The 19,619-nt window shown below is 38.8% G+C and overlaps 2 long non-coding RNA genes across 2 annotated transcripts; both read right to left on the reverse strand.

Annotated features, from left to right (window-relative positions):
* Positions 1-323: 323 nt before the first annotated feature.
* LOC125693526 (uncharacterized) lies at positions 324-11,387 on the reverse strand. Its single transcript, XR_007377136.1, has 3 exons — positions 11,194-11,387; positions 726-834; positions 324-420 (listed from the first exon to the last, which is right to left on the reverse strand). It is a non-coding gene; the product is annotated as an uncharacterized LOC125693526 (long non-coding RNA).
* A 3,245-nt stretch (positions 11,388-14,632) lies between these two features.
* LOC125693528 (uncharacterized) lies at positions 14,633-18,753 on the reverse strand. The gene is made up of 3 exons (XR_007377138.1): positions 18,646-18,753; positions 16,571-16,683; positions 14,633-14,752 (listed from the first exon to the last, which is right to left on the reverse strand). It is a non-coding gene; the product is annotated as an uncharacterized LOC125693528 (long non-coding RNA).
* Between the last annotated feature and the right edge of the window lie 866 nt (positions 18,754-19,619).

The following is a 19,619-nucleotide window of genomic DNA, read 5'->3' on the forward strand; positions in this document are numbered from 1 at the left end:
TTAGAAATGAACCACTCTGTTCTGACCTTTTCACAGAGCTGGACTGGAATTTCATGAGGCATTTCTTGTCAATCACTATATTCTTTTCACAGCTTGCACTGTTCCGTGTATGACTGCAACTGGGTGTTCTTGCCTGGCCTGCAGATACATTTCCTGGCTCATCTCAGGCATGTCTCTATCCCCAGGTGTGAAATATGTATCCACTGCATGATCTCAGCTCTTAAATCTCCTGGGATTATCATTTAGTTCCACTTAAAACAAAATCCATGCAGTTCTTCACTCACTTCCTAGAGGGGCTGGGAGAAGGCACAAGCTTTTGTGGTGCTTGCTCCTCACTCTCTGAAGGGCCATCAGTTGCAAATTGCTTTACTGTCTGTCACACACCACGCTGTTCTGTTGGACATCCTTAAATTGCTCTATCTGAAAGAGAAAAGTTGGTGGTAACTTTCAGCCTCATCTCCCTGTTCTTCATACATCAGTGAATCCTCCAGTCTGCATATTAACACCAGAGATGTTTGTCCCCTTCCTCCAGCACCATCAGCTTCAGATTCTCTGCAGACTTGTAATGCCTGCTCCACACACCACCACCACCTTCTCAAAACGCCCGTTTTTCTCAACTTTGAGCATTTTCACAAGATCACGCTCTCAGCAGTATTTCCTTAGAGGACTTTGCCAGTCCTGTACACATGCAATGTATTAAAAAGTACTGAACATCCTAACCATACCTTGGCTCTGGGGCATTTCCACACTGTTCTCAGTGGTCAAGAAATGTCCGGTGTGACAGATTCATAGTTTGGCTGACTTTCAGCCTAATGGTAAAACTCCAGCATCCACCTAGAAGAATCATCACAGATAAACATCATGTCCTTTAATTACCTATTATTTGACATCTCTTTCCCACAATACAGATGTCCCCAGTTACAGCATTAGTGGCTACAGGCCCAGTACTCAGGTAACATTTAACATCCCAGTTTCAGAGCTGACATTGTCAGGCAGCTGAACAGCTCTTCCTCTTCCGCATGCTAAACGATTCCTTGATTTCCTGCTTAAGTCTTTAATCAACTACCCATCATGATGGGATAAATCCACAGAAAATAATCCGCGTACAAAAGACACAAAAGGGAGCAGACAGAATGAAGGTACATACCCAGCCCAAGCCAGGTGATTACTCCAACTCTGCCAATTAAATTCACATTGTCATTTTGCTAGTTTAACAGTAAGTATCTATTTTGCATTCAGTTCTTTGATTCCAAGCAGATGTATTCATTCTTACTTTTTAAACTATGTCACCTTTCCTTCAACGTGGGCTTAGGTTAATAAACCATACATCAAGCATTACTTAAAAGCTGGCTTCGTAGAACGATAACTGATGAGGGAATTGCTTTTAATTACTGTACAAGTGAGTAGATAAAAATCACGGCCCTAATAATCAGCTCCAGAAACTGACAGCAGCAAAGTCTCACATTTCAAATGTGGATTATTTTTTCTTTCAGCATTCAGCTACAGAAGGCAAATGTTAGTGGTTGGATCATCTTCTGTAAGCAAGCCAAAGTTATATGTAACATTTTTGGATGCTAGCAGGACATAGTTCTGGCAAAACAGAAATAAGGGTAACATTAAAGATTAGTGCAAGCTTGGAAAGGAAGAAAAGTGCTTTTCTCAATCCAGATTTTAGGAAGAACGATCATCTCACCTACATCTGCTGCTAAAACTTTTAAAGTCCAAGGGCAGTGAAAACAAACTTACTTGCTCAGCTATCAAGTCAGAGAGAGCATGAGGCTTCCCAGATTGCCTTCAAAACCAGCAGCATTTGGCCCATTACCATCCACACCAGGCTAATGTATTTTTAATAGTTCACCTCCTAAAGAGATACTGCAGGCCATGAGATGCAAATGAGCCAGCCAGAACTGACTGAGTTTGTGCTATGAGAAATTTCAGGGGAGGATGAAATAAATGAATGTAGGATTACAAACTGGGTTTGGTGCTCTAGTGAGAGGAGAAAAATGTGCTCACGAAGCCCAGTAAAACTTTCTTTTCCTGGTTTATTAGGTGTTTGCAAAGAAGTCTCAGTTGCAAAGTATGACATGTTCTTTTTCTGAAGACTCATCTACAGCACAGAGACTCTGATAAATAACTGCTTTCTTTCGTAGCCAAGTATGCAGCGTATGGGAAGCTGAGGCTTGCATTATGGCTTTGCTAAAACATTAGACGCATGAAAGCTGCCATGTGAACTCCATTTTGAATGTATTTCAATGCAGGTTTTAACAATAGGAAAAATAAACACTTAGCAGCTCAGGAAACCAGAATCTAAAATACTGTAGACATGGTTTGTTTATTTGTTGCTTTCCTGCTATAGATCAGCCTGTCAGGATACCTCCTTTATGTAAATATTTAAAATCTACAACAAAACAATTCGGATAGGAAAAAAACAAAACAAAACAAAACAAAAAAACTCTGAAAAGGAGAGAAGAAAAGGAGGATGCAGAGTTTTTTTATTAAAAAAACACAGATGTGGCTCTCTTTGGATCTATTAAGTGTATTCTTTGTTGAAAAAGAGAAATACTCTGATTGTAAAGGTGCTATATGTAGTGAACAGTACTTAGCTCCTTGAAACCACATGTTCGATAGATTCAAAGTTACCATATTCCTTTTTTTTATTGTTTTTTTTTTTCTTTTTTTATATGAGGCAATAATTTTAGCTCTCAAAAGTCCACATGAAAAACTGAAAATCCAGGATTTAAAAACTAAAGAAGTTCAGAATAGTAGTCATCTGGAAGTCTCTTCTTTTCATGTCGGTAAAGTATAATGTTACTTCACGCCATTTGGCTGCAAATGTAAATTACACCTTTTTTCAGTTGTTAGGACAGGATAGAAAACCACATAATTCTAATGAGTCATAAATGTTTCACCATTTTTTTTCTTCATTTAATTCATATGGTGCCAACACCTGTGAAAACAATCAGCATCATAGCTGTGTGCTCTACTTAAATTTGCTTTAGGGTATGCTTGAGTAAAAGCTTTTATATCTCATGTCTCTACATTATTAACAACATGATGCCCTGAATCATTCTATAATTTAAGTATGCTCATTTCATTCTCAGCTATTTTATTAGGACTAGAAAAGATGCTCAAAGACTCTGACAGTCTTAAAACAGACACAGACACACATAACTAGGCTTGATTCTTACTGTAACAAAATATCTATAACAAGATCTTCACATTATTTTTTATGTGCTTTGGCAGTTTTGCACCTTGAATTACAAATCTAAACTATTAGTACAAGAGCCATATTACAAAGCTTTCTCCTAAAAGGCTTTGCAACCATTGCTCTAAGGTGAGTTCATTTCATGAGAGCAACATCTGCACTGAACTGAATTTTAAGCTATTGCCGAAGGAAAACATCTTGTTTTCCAATGGGAATAGAGCAATGGTTTGATACTGGAGTTCTGGAGTCACTAGATGGTGATGGAGGGGTATACACATCGGTAACACTTCAGTGTTGCTTTTGTCATAACTGGGCAATGGGGGGTTATGTTAGTAAATAGTGAAGGCAGACCAGCTAAAGATTTTCATGAATACTAAGAGTGAAATTTACGAACACACTTCACTGTTTAAAGAATCAATGTAGTGACTAGAACAGAAAAGAGTGTCAATCCTATTGACTTTCAGTGAAAGTCAGCTCTCCAACCATCTTAGGAATCCTTGCTAACCCCATTTGTCATCCACGTAGCCTTAAACAACTTCAAACTGAACAACTTGCAAAGGGCTTTTACCTACCATTTTATAATAAACATAAAGGTACTGAGCTCTTCAAGCATTTCAATTAGATTGTGGCTCAATCATCTTCTACAAAATTCTCCTATAACCATACAGCTTAAGAAAAATACATGAGTGAGCATAGTATGTTAAGCTGGAAGGTGTAGAGACCATGATCTGTCCCAAAGAGATCCTTTCCCAAAACATGTCCAGAGAGTACATTCCGGTCTTGTAGTTTATTATGAGTAACCATCCAAGGTCAATTTGTGATCAGGAAGCAGGCCAAGGCTTAGCTGATAAGTGCTCCAAGCAAATTGTTTGGAGTTGTGATTCACTGCAATAACTTCCACTGTAATCTAGAGGTGGAAACATACTCCATGCAGTTTAGATGAGCTAGCTTACATGCTGAGAGCGCTACTGCCTACAGAATTTTGGGTGAGGACTTAGAATGTCACAACTTAACAACATGTCAACCAGGATAGATAGATTAAAGCTTGTGAACAGCAGCCTTCTCTGCAAAGAAGCTTGATCCTGTCTGCATACATGAGGACAACTGAAGGGCTCAGCTAATTGCTCCCTGCTATAACTACTTCAACACCACACACCACCGCCAGTCTGGGCAACTTATTCCAGCGCCTCACCACCCTTATAATAAAAAACATTTTTCTTCTATCCAATCTAAATCTCCCTTCTTTTAGTTTGAAAACATTTCTCCTTGTCCTATCACAACACATCCCGCTAAAGAGTCTGTCCTCTCCTTTCTTATAGGCCCTCTTTAGATACTGAAAGGCAGCTATCAGATCTCCCCAGAGCCTCTTCCAGGCTTTCAGCTCTCAGCCCCAGCTCTCTCAGCCTGTTCTGTAGGGGAGGCGTTCCATCCCTTGGATTATTTTTGTGGCCCTCCTCCGGATGCACTCCCACAGGTCTATGTCACTTCTGTACTGAGGACGCCACATCTGGACACAGTACTCCACGTGAGGTCTCACCATTGCAGAGTATAGGGGCAGGATCACCTCTCTTACCCTGCAAGCCATGCTTCTTTTGATCTGACCCAGAATATGGTTTGCTTTCTCAGCTATAAGGGTACATTGCTAAACTCACATGCAGCTTGCCGTCCATCAGTACCCCCAAGTCCTTTTTGGCAGGATATGTTCTATCCCTTCATCTCTTATCCTGTATTGATAGTGGGGGTTGCTATGACCCAGGTGCAAGACCTTGTACTTGCCTTTATTGAACCTTATGAAGTTCTCAAGCTTGTCTAGGTCTCTCAGGATGGCATCCCATTCCTCAGATGTGTCAACTGCAAGTTTGGTGTCATCTGCAAATTTTCTGAGGAGGGCACTCAATCCCAATGTCGATGAAGATGTTAAAGAGCATCAGTCCTATTAATGACCCCTGAGGGACACTACTTGTCACTGGTCTCTGCCCAGACACTGACCCATTGACTGCCGTTCTCTGGGCACCATCTTGCAGATAGTTCCTTGTCCATTGAACAGTCCACCCACCAAATCCATACCTTTCAAATTTAAGGAGGATGTTGTAGGGGACTCTGTCAAAGGCCTTACCGAAGTCCAGACAGATGACATCAGTGGCTCTTCCTTCATCCATTGATGCAGTTATACCATCATAGAAGTCCACTAGGTTGGACTAGGCGTGGACTAAATCAGGCAGGACTTGCCATTAGTGAAGCCATGCTGGTTGTCTCATACCACCTCCTTCTCTTCCACATGACTTACCATAGCTTCCAGGAGGATCTGCTCCATGATCTTCCCTGTACTGAGATGAGGCTAACAGGTCCCTAGATCATTTTATTCAGTCTTCTTAAAAATGGGTGCAACATTGCCTTTTTTCCAGTCCACAGGGACTTCAGCTGTCTGCTGAGACTTTTCAAATTTCATCCAGAGTGGCTTGGTAACTACATCAGCCAATGCCCTGTAGACTCTGGGATGCATCTCATCAGGAATTCTGGATGTTCATATTCTTCAAATGGTCGCGAACCTGATCTTCACTTACAGTGAGAGGGATTGCATTGTCCAGTTTCACCTCTTTCTAACCTTATTCCTTTTGGTCTTCCAGATATCATTTTGAAAGCTCAAACATAAATCCATGCAATCTAGACAAAAATGATCTTCACCTTTATTGGAAAGAGGCTATCCTAGAAGAATTCATTCAGGAAGCCATTCAACATAGGGCTGTGCTTGTTTTACATTCTTCAATTCTCAATAGTTTATTCAGTTGAACATCTGTTTGATTTGAATTTCTGCTAAGATGTTTAAAAAATAAAATTAAAAATTTCACTAACATCATTCTCTGCATTTTTGAAGACATCCAGACTTCCTGATCACTACATTGTCCACGATAAGCATCATTTTCTATGGTGCTATACATTCATTTTTAACTTTGAAATGGACCAACAAGGGATCAATTTTTCTGGCTGAAAATAAACTTAATTAAATGAATTAAAATGCAAAAGCTATCTGAAGCTAGGGGGTGCTGAAGCAAGGGACAGAACAGAATGAGCTTTCTTTCTGAATATAATTTCGGTTCCTGAAATGCACTGGTAAAAATTGAAATTTTACTTATGGTGAAACTCATTTTCTTGACTCTACGCAGCAAATCTTTCTTAGTTTCAATTCTTCCACTGTAAAGGCAGCTTCTGTGCTAGGAACTTTAGGAGGGCAGTCCTGAAATGTTATTAATGAGAACTTACTGTACGCTTCATATTTGATGTAGGTGCACTCTGCCTCCTAATGGAAGTCGCATGTGTTTTTCCCCTAAGTATGCACTAGTAAGTAATGACCCATCATCAAGCACTGACTGATGACAATTGATCATATAGTCATCTACAGCAGTAAAAAAATTAGAGTAATCTCTCAAGAGAATAATCAGAGAACAATTTTCCAGGGCCACTACTACAAAGAGGCTTGCTGAAGAAGAAAACAGACTTAAGACTTCACTCTAGATTTTCTTTTCTCTCCCGGTTTTCATTTCATATACAAGGTTTACATTTGTTTTTAAAAAATTTTATGAGGCAGACTGAAATGTTAAGGGGATTAAGGAATGGGAGACAGACTCTTTCACCTCCAAGCCTTCAGTTCAAATCCGGCTTGGGTTAGTAATGAACAAGAAGTATTTACCATTGCTGCTCAGTGTCTATGCAAAATGGATTGGTGGTTCTGGCTCAGTTCCCAGCAATAAATGTGCATGCCACAACTGGCAACTCCGTTGCCATTCTCAGCAGACAGAGCCAAGAATTAAATGAAGCATGGGAAGCAGAGTTACCTCTCCTCCACTACCGGCCAGGGTGGAGGCATGTTGGCAGGAGAGGCCTTCTCTGCTGCTGCCTAAACTGGGTTGTGCCATGGATTAGCACAAAGACATCAGTATCATGGACTGTCAAACTAACACTTTTTTCAGGAAGTTAAGTTACTAATTTTCTGGGGGAAAAAAAAATAATAATAATTTAGATGTTTCTTAGTGTGATATAGATTGGTGATTCAGAACAGACTGTTCTTCCTTACGTGAAAGTGTAGATTAACCTGCCATTGTAAAGAGATTGAAACTTGATGTAAATGCAATATATTCCCACTACATAAGGCTTCTTTGTCCTGCCAAGGGCATGGCCCTAGGACAGAAAAAAATCAGAGCTTTTTTCTTTCCAGCAATCACATGACAGATCGTTTCTCAGGCTAGGATACTTTGACTCATTGACACCACAAGCCACTAGACCAGGAAGTTTGTTTTTCCTTTTACCATAAGCTTAGAGTAATTCCACTGAAATAAATGGAGTCAACCACCCACACAGAAAAGCTTAAAAGGGAGCAGAACATGCCCTATTCTTTGTAAGGCCAGTACTGGAATGAAAATGTGACTGGTACTGTTAGCACTGAAATTGTAAAATGCCACTGTGCTGCTGTTCTGAGGCGATCAGCACTATCAAAGGAAGGGCACCAAATATCCATATATAAATGGTGACAGCAAGCAAGGAGTGCAGCCTAGGCCCTTAGCCTTGAAGTGAGTTAACCACTGAAAAATACTAGATTAAAAACACTTTTTTTTTTTTTTTTCTAAAAATAGCAAGATGGTTTGAGAAAATAATTATTTCAGTCCATGCAGCTAGATAAATTCATGGTGATCCTCGTTAAATTTTTCTTAGGATATTCACTGTGGACCCTAAAATTTCCATGGATTTCAACACTTTATTTACCCATATTTTATTACCACTGTAAACATAATTATCACAGCATCTTCATGCTGAAATTGATAGATTTTGTTACTTGCTTGTCAAGATGCTCATATTCACTGTACTCAGTCATCACACCGACCCAGAGACTGATGACTGTGCTAGTCTATTAATAAAAGTCTATTACAGTACGTTGATGCTACTCCTCTCAAACATTATTAATGCAAGCCCTGCAGTAAGAGACATATTTTTAACTTGCAACAACACAACGAGGCCTATTTCATTACTATGATTAACCCTTGTACATCTTATTCAGACTGTCCATTCTTAACCATGAAGAACAATCAGAAAGTCTTTTCACTTGTTAGTTTTCGTTGTCCTAAGAAGGCATTGATCACACAGCCTGTTTTCAAAAGCAATTGGTGATTTTCAGTACCTATGCTTAAGGCTAATTAAACTTTGACAATATAAAGTGCAGATGATATTATGAAATGCTGAGTAGTCACATTTTGAAAATAAAAAGATTATAAGTTAGCAATTCAAGAACAGAAAGACCCAAAACTAGTCACTGATTATTAAAATCTTGTGTTAGAATTCAACTGGCAGGAGCCAATGCATGAGAGCTATTTCTCTGAATAGTATGAGATAGAGCAAAAACCAAAAAACATTTTGAACATTGCTCAAATTCCTAAAAGCAATATGCTTGTGGCTGTGTATTTTTTAGATGGTCCTCTAGGGCAAACTTTTTGCCTTCTTTCACTGGAGTTTTAGTCTGATTCAAAGCCATTCACATCAAAATGTGTTGATGCTGCTGAAGTAACCAAGTTATTAGTAGCTGAGACACATTTGATTCTTCAGAGATCTGGAAAAAAAAAACAACAACAAAAAAATACCCAGCCTGCAAGTGAGGTAGACAACAAATGGGTAAATTTTGGTAAATTTAAATAGTAAAACCAACTAACTTATTTTGCAAGCAGCACTTGAAAAAGTCTGTAGTGACAGAAATGGCATAGTGACTTCATTAATCATAGTTTTAGAAGACCACTCCTGAAAATGACAAATCTTCTGACTCAGACCGTCAAAATGCTTACAAAGCATTTAACTTCAAGCATGGGAGCAATGCCTTAAAGTTTTCTTTGATGATACTCACTTGTAGCAGTCCTGCATAAACTTAATGGTTTCACCGAGTATGAACAACCTTATAAAAAACCTACAAGGTAACTTATACATCAGCCTTTTCATTTGGATAACAACTCTCATTTTCCAGAAAATCTAAGTTCAACAATCACAACAAGGATTATGAAGCTTAGATTCTCAGCTTGCAGAAACCACTGGTCCTCGACTGACTGTAACAGAGCCCACAGCTCATTGAAGTAACAGCCTTGGGACCCTAAACATTGCTGTTAGTCCTAAGCTTTCAAAGACTGATGACTTGGAGCTGAATCAAAAAGGTCATGCTGGATTTAGTGGAACCGGTTTAAGGAGTTACCTTTCCCAGCTGTCTGCAGCTGTCCCTCACCAGCTGAAACAGAGCCACTGGAAAACAATATGGCCCAACCCTCATCAATACAGCTCACAGCCAGTACATTAATTTAACTGAAAACAGCCAACAAACTGTGACAGTTGATAAACTGGCACTTGTCCGCACATCCTGCCTCTGCTAATAAGGTGGAAACCTCTGGTAAAGTGGCATGGATGGAGGGTACTCTTTCCTCCAACTCAACAAAGACCAATAGCATTTGTTTTCCAGGGTCCTGATGTTGTTCAGAGTGGAATTATACACTGAAAGAAGAAACTGCATTTAACATTTTTTGAGGGAATGCAGAGGGAGTATTTTCTACATTTCGTGAGGCAGTGAATGGGAAAGAAGTGGTATATATACAGTACTCCTTGTAATTTTAATTCACATTGCCCATTCTCAGTGAATAAATCTTGTTAAACCTTATCCTCTCAGAGACCATCTGGATGAAAACCATTCAGGAAACATCACCATTGGTACAAGAAGTTAAATCTCACCATAAATCTCAGCATGTCAAAGCCAAGCATGCATGCCTTAAAGAAACTCTGCAGCTGTGACTTGCTCAGAGCTGTAGACACGTATGTACAAACGGTGACTTCCAAGAAACAAATTGTTATGTTTCAGTAACTCTTAAAAACAAACGAAAGCAAATTCAAGGATTTTCTCATTTTCAGATGTCTTTTACTTCTTCTTTTTTTTTTATGTAAAGGAAATGAAATCCTTTAATAAAATCCACGTAAAATTTACTAGCTTGTTGGAATGGTACAGTCTCAAATGATCCCCACCCTTGTCCTTATCTTTCTCTGATTACTTGTCCTTCTCTTCCAAAGTACACTTGCTAATGTGGCAAACTACGCTCACAATTGGAAATCATGATTACTTTGCTCTGTAATCTGATTGCCTGTATAGTTAGACACCTGCCTTCCTGGCAGATTTCTTTATGGTAACGGTATGAGCAGGCTGGCCTTTTAAATGCCATATACAGTCAAACAGCTTTGATGTCAGCTCAGTGAGAACACAACTCTTACCCAACAGCAGATATTTTTCCCTTTCTCCACCCCTAAGCCTAGTATAATTGTTTTTACAGAAAAGGCTCTCACATTTGATTAACCAATTAAAAAATCTGAAAAAACACAAAGCAAGACTTGCAAGTCAGTCCATCCAGTATGTGAAAAACTGGAAGAACTAGGAGACCTAATCTGTGCTCAATATTTCGACCAAGAAGATTACAGCGACAAATGCAGATCTAGTAAAACGAAAAGGTGAAACAAAAAATCATTTCTTTTTTAATCACTCATTTCCCTAAAGGAAAAAAATCTAAGATGTTTGGAAAATGACTGAAATAATTCATATTTGGTAATTAAAAAAAAAAAAAGACTTCTAAAAAATTCAAAAGAAGGAATTGTTTGGAAATATTTTTCAAGTAAGAAATACATCTTTATGCACATTACAGGAAGATCATTATGTTTTCATTAAAGAAATGAGTTTTATTTAACTGAAACAGAATTTTGTTCCATTTTCTGAATTCTGAAAAAAAATAATTCATGTCAACTGCAGATCAGCCCAAAATTATTGTTATACATACATATTTATTGTTAGAACTGACAGATAACAATCATCCACTTTTGCATAACAGAAGTAACTCAGGAGCCTGGGAATCGATTGCTTAGACATGCTACCAGATTTCGAAGAAAGTCTCATTGCCCCAAGAAATATTTGAGATATATCAACATACCACAGTTGACGAGTGGAATTTTCTCCAGTAGCTGTAAAAGTTTCTTGATGATTCAGCTGAGATCACTGCCCCTCACTCCTGAATTAAGTATAGGCGATCCTGGCTTATTTTTGCGAGAAACTTCAGTTCTGTGAAGCCACAAATCACCACCACAAAGAATTTAGCTGCCATCACAAAGCAGATTTGGCTCTTGTTTGCTAACTCAGGTTCTGGCTTGACCACCTATAGAAGAGAAGAGATCAATTATCCTTGACAGTAATAGGTGCTACCCAGAACAGCAAAGACTGCACTGGCAGCTCACTGTGATTGAAAGCAATCCATCCTTTCCTCAGAAGTGCAGAGATATTTGCTAAGAACTATCAGCCTCCCACTAGTGTTGTCTGGACCCCAGCAGATGAGCTACCATACATGGTTGCCTACAAACTGTAGATTGAGCTAATCATATCCCCTGTAAAGGAAACATTTGCTAGCAAGCATGAAAGATGACCAGCAATGCTTTGGTGCCATGCAAGGTGGGGAGCTGAGGAAGGGGTACTGGTTTAGACTGATCCCACAGCCAACAGACAGGGACACACAAGCTGACCTGCATGTTGGAGGTGCGTATCACTTTCCAGCATCAGCAGCAGAGCCTTGGGCAATTGGGTATCAGGTGCCTCAGTAATGTGCTTACAGTCAGGTTGCTGGAATCCAGGAGCAACTGTAGTGAACCTAAACTGTTTCAACCCATAGCTGCATCTTATAAAACAAATGGCATATACTTATGTTTTGGTGGAAGTGATAACAGTATAAAAGTTAGTATGTTGGATCTAAAGCTGGGATACTATTATTGTTGCAGAAATCTGGATGGTTTGCTGTGTCTTTCAACTTCACTCCTATAGCTATACAATGCTACACAACTGAACAGGTCATGTGAAATTATTTTCACTTTCCATGGAAGCTTCTCTCAGAGTTAGCCACTACTGGAAGCAAGATAGCAAATCTGCTAGGCCAGTTTGCTCCTATACAGTAAATCAGTCGGTCCTTTGGCAAATAGTGCATATACTGATTTTTCAATGCACAGTACAAGGAAAGGATGACTCAAACTGAGTTTCACAGGTGAAATTCAGATGAATTCAGATACATTCAAGCCCTCTCAATATTCCCATATGCTTGACTCAAGTTCAAACATTTAATTGTCAACTCTAAACAAAAGCTTCCAATGAAGAAACAGAGGAGAGGATTGTGAACTCTGCTTTCCTGCACTACAGACTTGAGCACTGTTGTTGCTTTATATATATATATACACACACACACACACATATATATATAATCTGTCATTTGTACTTTTTCATACTAAAGGTGACAGTCTAATTCACGTATGACCAACACCCATAAATCATGTTGGGGGGAGGAAATATTCATAAATCCATATCAAACAGCACCCAAATTATGACAAATGACATGGCAGTCATAAAATTGCACAAGCACAACTCACCAAGTCATTAATTTCATGGCCGTGGAAAATAAACAGACACATTTTTTTCGCAGCCCTAATAAATTTTAAAAAACTCAAAGAATGGTCCATCTGCTTCGAATAATTTTTAATTTCCTATTCTGTCTCGTTCCCATTAGCTATTCCACTGAGATATTTGCTAAATTCTTTCATTTGCCTCCTCCCATCTGTATTCAATTACTCTATTCCCAAATAGAGTTAGTTTTTCTTTCTCCTAAGCACAGTACAAAATATCCCCACCTGTACCTTAAAGCAAATGTTATGTGTGTTTTATTATCTGTTAGACTCTATGAGTCATTCTAACTCGATTGCCTGTGCTGAAAGACTTGGAGGGCAATCTGATTTTGATGTTTTCTGGCTTTGGTGAAAAACACCTGCCTGATTCTCATAGCTAATCTATTAACTTGGTAAATGCCTCAACAGATGTTCTAGAATCAGCTAGGGATCAGGGTCTGTCCTCGTGACAGCGTCCGCTTGTAAGCTTGAAATATTTAAATGTTCAGAGATCAGAGGCCAATGATGTGTTTTGGGTACAAGCTTTCACTAAATCATATTTTTTCAGGCAGTCCCTGGAGTGCAATCCACATACAATAAGTGGCTGGAGTGTTCTGACTGAGCAGGCCAACAATATAGGCCTCCTTGAACTTTGAAGGGACATGAATTTCAAGGCAGGATTGGCTTCTTTTAATGAAAAATGGAACAAATTTTTGACTGCAGTGAAGTCGTTCCCTTTTAAGCTACACGTTTTTTTCCAGTTCCTTTCCTTTCTTCCTAATGAAACCCATTAAGAAAGTATAAACCTTGGCTTTGAGACCTGTCTTTCCAAGGATAACTTAATGTCTCTGAGGAACCTGTTCTAAGCTGTCATCCTCTGTTTGGGTCAACACTGCTCTGCATGATTCACTTACTGTGTGCCTGATGCTCCACCTTGTTATGCTGGTTTTAAGCCAGGGCTGTTCTACTGACTTAAAACCATTCCACTCTATAGCAGCCTCTCAGACTCCACAGACTGACTAGGACTGCTGGACCAGACCAATCCCTTGAGAAGGCTTTATTTCTCCATTGGAAGGGTGGGATAGATGCATGACATCAGTGTCAAGGCCACGTGAATTCTCATTTTGCAGGTCAAGGCAGTTTTCTAATCAAGTAGTACCATCAGAGAAGCACAGTGGGAACACAAAGAGTCAGAACATGGCAATAGCTGTCCCCTCTGCTTTCCAAAATAGTGCCTTGTCAATCAAAGCTGGATCTGAAAGGCTAAAAGAATTTGTAAGTTTTGTGAGATTCTGTACAATCTTGTTTCTTCTAAGAAGTTCTCAGATTAGTTAGAAAATGCTCCAGCATAATTAATTTGAAATGGCTGCAAGTTTCCCTGCAAAAATTTCCTCAGTGAGATCACATGAACATCAGAACAATTATAACAATCAGATCAGAACATCTTCCTCTGATCTTCGCTTACCATTCGACTCTGATCACTTTGCTTGCCCTTCATTTACCTCCACTTCTTCATCTGCTAAATCAGCTGTATCATCGCAAACTTACTTCACTGTTTTGAAGCTTAATTAGTTAATGTTTGTAAAGTGTTTTGAGATCAATACAGTATTATTACTAATGTATTCAAAATCTCATCGCTGCTGCTATTTGCTCTTGGATGCTTGACAAGGCGGCTCACTGTTCCACATCTTCAGTGATCCTCAGAAGCAGCTTTGCTGTTAGAGCTCTCATATGAGCGATCAGCAGATGGAGTTGGAGGAGTGAAAAGAAAAATGACTGATTCATATGGTTATTGCTATTACACATTCTGCTGTCTCAAAGACAAAACAGAAAGCATGAAGAGAAGATTAATAACAATTACTTAAGCATTTAAAGGAAAATACTGAAAGCACAGTGAACAAAATGTCTCTGAACTTACTGTGGAAGTGCAGCCACTTGTATTAGACTTCAAGTCTTCTTCTGACAGGCATTGGAGAAAGAATCCAAATGTGAGATGAAAATTCGTTAGGAAAGAAAGGATCATTGGAAATGGAGCTCCCATCTGGACCACTGGTAAGAACCTCAGTACCTTCACTAAGAAGAAAAAGGAGATATTTCTGTCAGTAAGCAAGCGTGGAGGAATTGACCATAGCTCACCAAGTGAGAATGGTTTCTTCTTTTGTTTTACAGGCTGTATCTCTAATGAAATGCAAATTCTCTCCTGTCTCTGAGGGACTAAATAATGGAACTGGCTACTGGAAAGATGTGATAAAGTTTGACTTTAAAGAACAATTTCTGCAAAATATTCTTTATTGACAGATGTGTTCACAGACATTTTCAAAGTGGTATGCTTTTAACATATATGTTTTTATTCAAGTACTGAGTCACGTGCTGGCCCTGACCTACCGGCACAAATGAGGACTTGACCTGAAAAACTAGCTACGGACTGTGCTTGCAAGAAAAACACTCAGGATAAAGGTGAGCTAACAAAATTTGACTTTAAGACACATATTGCTATTCACATAGAAAATCTGACACCAGAGATAGCAGTAGTTTGATCAGTACATGTTCCAGAGGAATTAAACATGGCAAATAAAAAATTAAAAAAAAAAAAAAAAAAATATTACCTGGTGCAAAACTCAAAATTATCCCTGGACTCAAGCACATTTGCATACTTCTTCTGCAAAGACTAGATTTTGATTTAGGCCTCTTTCTTACACAGCATATTTTAAAACATCTTTATCCGTATTCTGCACATTTTTTCTTTAGTAAGCACTTGGAAAAGGCTATCTTCAGGAATGAGAAAGGGAATATAACATATTTTTCAGACTAGATGCAGCTCCATTGGCACAAGCTGTGTTACATTTGTAGATCCTTTAGTACAAATAGGGATACACAACTTGTAAATAGAGATTAATTAAATAAGATGTTATTATAGATGTCCACAGCAGAGGGTGCTAAGATTAAAGAGAACTGACCATAGAGTTAAGATCTAGGGCAAAGGGAGCAGACTCACAGCAAGTAGTAAATGGAAGTTTGTTCATTAGTCGCACTGTAAGGGCATCATTTGATTCTTCCTTAATGCTGTGTATGTTGCTTTTTTTCTTCAATTCAGGCTTTTCTAAGAAAGGAGGCACCACACCACAGCAGAAAAAATGACCCTTGGTTTCTTGCATCAATAACATTTTCTCAAAAATTAGACTGAGCACACATACTTCTAAAAACAAACTATATCAAACAAATAAGACAACAACTAGTGCTCTCCTACACTATGTCTTTTTTTTAACCCCAGAATTCTTTTAATCAGTCTTGAGAAGATACATTTGTCTCATGCCAAAACCAACCTAAATTAAGAAAGAGCAGCAAATTCAGAAATACTTCTGCCAGTGAAACTGGCTGTTACTTAAATGAAATTGAAGTATCTTACTGATAGCTTAGATTCCATTGTGTTTCAGTGAAAACACATCCTTAAGTTTAGTGTTGCATAAAAACATTATTACATTAAGCTTGTTATTTGAAAACAGACAAACTGTTTCAGAAATATTCTGCTACCAGAGACATGTTTGGCTTCATGTCTGCAGAGATGACTGAACATCTAATTAAAGCTCTCTGTCTCTATACCTACCTTCCGATTGGTTTTCACTGACTTAAGTTTGATTGTAGGGCAATGTAAAGTGAAAAGAAGGGAAGAGGCAAGAGGTGAAACACTGACAGCTCTAATTTATGTGTCTGAGGACCTGGAAAGCTTGCATGTTTGAGAAGGATTACCAGGTCTTTGGCTAGTGATTCCTGCTGAACTCAGAGCAGGAAAAAATGAAAATTTTTACACTAGATGAAGCACAGTGTCCTCTATCAGCAGTTCACAATCTTCCCCACAGGAAGTTCTTCCCAATTCTCTGTTTCTTTACTCACCTCTGCAGAGGTCAGAATTCTCTCCCAATAGGCCCAAGAACAGAGTTTGGTGTTCTCTTTTTGAGACATCTTGGAAGCTGTCATCCTCACAGTCAGCTCTTGGATGATGAAACCTGAACAGAAACCAAAAAAAGGTCCACCACTTAGCTTCAGCAGAGCAAGTAAAGCCTTTACAGATGCTGTCCATGTAGTCTCTAAACTGGACTTTTCATTAACAGTAAATTCAATGCAAGCATCAAACAAACAGCTGATGAAACTAGTTTGCTTTATCAAAAACAAATAAAAACAAAAAGTTGCTTACTGGCCCTGATATAAGGGTACTCCTAATTTATACCAGAATGAGCAGAAACCAGTACTGGAGTCAGAATAGATAAGTCAATGCTTCTGCTTAAAAACACAGGGTGCTCACACTAGGGACAGGCAGAAGGGAAAGGGGAAGACTGAAATACTGTCACTGAAAAACAGCACATGCACAGCATGGCTAGGAATTCAGGTGCAGGCACTGAGAAAGTTCCACATAGAAATCCATTTCTTTCGATGTTAGGAGACTTAACAGGTGTTGAGTTTGTTGGCGTTTTGGAGGATCTGAACTTCACCACTTTGGCAAACTGTAACAGTTTTATGAAAGGAATCTGGTTACTAAGGATAAGCCAAAAAGAGAAGCATATCAATGCTAGAGAAGAGCATACAGACAATAAGTTTTCAAGGTGGATTTCCCGCTATGATTGGCATCATAACACTGAGATTCACTTAGCCACTATTCAATTACATATTCTTTTTCCCCTCCAAATTACCACTCTTCAGTGAGTATTTACACCTAGTGAAAGTGAAGACAAGTAGTAAATAAAATGTAATGAAACTCGTTTTACATCTCTTTTCATTCTTTATACAGCTTCCTTAACCTTAAAATTGAGAGGAACAGACACCAGGTTTTCTCTTTAGATAGTGAAAAGGATATGCATCAAATGACAATTCTGCAGGAAAGAAAAGTCTGAAAGAAAGAAACCCATAAAAGGAAATGCACCACATTCTTCCACCCTCTACCCCAATAAATCCAATTAAACTTGCCAAGACACACACACATGTCATCAATCATTCCAGAGCCTATCCTCCCTATCAATATTTCAGCAGCATTTCACTCTCTTACTTCTCAGGAGTAAGCACACTGCACACAACATGCGCTCATTGTTCCCCATGCTCCTTCCTTGCCCCTTTCAATCAGTCACTACGAGCCACATTCGCTTCTTTCCCACACCTTAATGCTGCATCAAGCTAGCTGGTTAGCTGCATAGCAGAGCTTCCTTGTGCATCATTGATGGCTTGCACTTACATATTTTTAAACAGGAAAATACAAGGTGCAAAATGTGTCTGTGAACGGACACAAGGACACAGACACATATGAATTGTGTCCGTGCTTATAAAACAGATATTTTATTGGGAAATCCTGATTTCCAATATTGATGACCTCAGAAACAGCCTCAGAAACAGCATAAGAAAAACAGTCAAAAAGCAAAATGTCTCATAATATATGAGATCCAAATGTACCCCAGGGACCTTATGTACTTGACACAGGCACTCTCAAAGCCTGCCTTAGTAACTGTACCATTTTCAAAATAACTTCAGTAACTGGGACTTCTCTTCCTATACGGGTTATAGAGTTCTGGTTCCCAATGGAACTAAGTCTCCCTAGCTGAAAAAGGGAGACTTCTGATGGCTTTTTTATTCTATACATCTTGTACAGGACTTTGGGTGCTCACAGATGTGCCCTTTTGTCATGAATATATATGCAGCAACTCATTTTCAGAGACTTTCAGAGGCTTACTTTGGAAGCACTGAAAGATTATAACCATATCTTGTGCCAGTACAGTAATAGGTCTGTCAGCTTTCTCTTTGGATTCTTTCAGTGTCACCAAGGAAAATGTAAAGGAAGCTAATCTGATGGAAGATTTAACTGACTTGGTTGTACTGCCTTTACTGACATTACATGCAGTGACCTAACATGGCTTCAGAATAATGACCAGGCTTTCAAGCAGGTGGTAGCTATTCCAGCTGAGCAATGTCAGTTGGAATTTTACCTTCTTCCTAGCATTCCTATGTCCTTCAGTGTCCTCCCATGTCCCCGAGTTCCATTTCACTCCAATTCTGAGTAGATTCCTGACTGGAAGGTGAGCTCTTGCTGTCAGCTCCTCTTCCATTCCTACAATATTTTTCTTTTCATCTGAAAAGCATAAAGAGCAGACATTGAAGCTTAATATCCATATAAGATGACTGGTTTGCACAAATTAAATGGCACTAAAATATAAATGCCAAAGGCCACTATGGGTGTAGGTGTGACCACCAGGCAATAGAGACCAGTTATTAAATTGTTTCCAGTTCTGAATATATTCTAGAGATCAGTCTTTACTCTCCCTCAATTGTAAACAGGAACTGGGAGGAAAAAAAAAAAAAAAAAGGTTAAATATTTTCCTTTTTTTCCTTCACAGAGAAGATTTTAATCGTTCTTAAGTAAAAGCCACTTGCAGAGCTCAAATTTATGGGTTCTAGAAGTCCCATCTCCCTTCAAATGCACTCCTAAATAGCATCTCTGGAAGCGTCTGTCCTAACTCTCTAATAAAACTTCCAACACTGGAAAAAAAAAAGTGAATATCAAGGTTTTTGTGGTTAAAACAAAAAGAGAGATGATGAATCATAGTTTACATATGTCCTTTAGCCAGAATCCATGTAAGTATTAATTTTTTAAACCTTCAGTTTCATAAAATTATCAGAGAATGCTTAGCATCCATAAGTAGGACAGAATTAATCTAGATAGTAATAATTTCACTTTCCATCACAGCGAGAATGGCCAAGCATGCTTCCCTGGAATATTTTATTCTGTTTCCTATTGTTGAGACCTATCCTACAGTCCTTTGGAGTGTGAATGGCCAACTACAGCTTTCTCAGAAAACAGAAGCCATACTAATCCCTTCAGAACTAGCTGAGATTAAAAGAACCTACACAAATAAACTTGTTCAGATCGCTCTGTACTCCTTTTAACATTCTCACCGGGAAT

The sequence above is a fragment of the Lagopus muta genome, chromosome 5, assembly GCF_023343835.1.
Source record: "Lagopus muta isolate bLagMut1 chromosome 5, bLagMut1 primary, whole genome shotgun sequence".
Taxonomy (NCBI): domain Eukaryota; kingdom Metazoa; phylum Chordata; class Aves; order Galliformes; family Phasianidae; genus Lagopus; species Lagopus muta.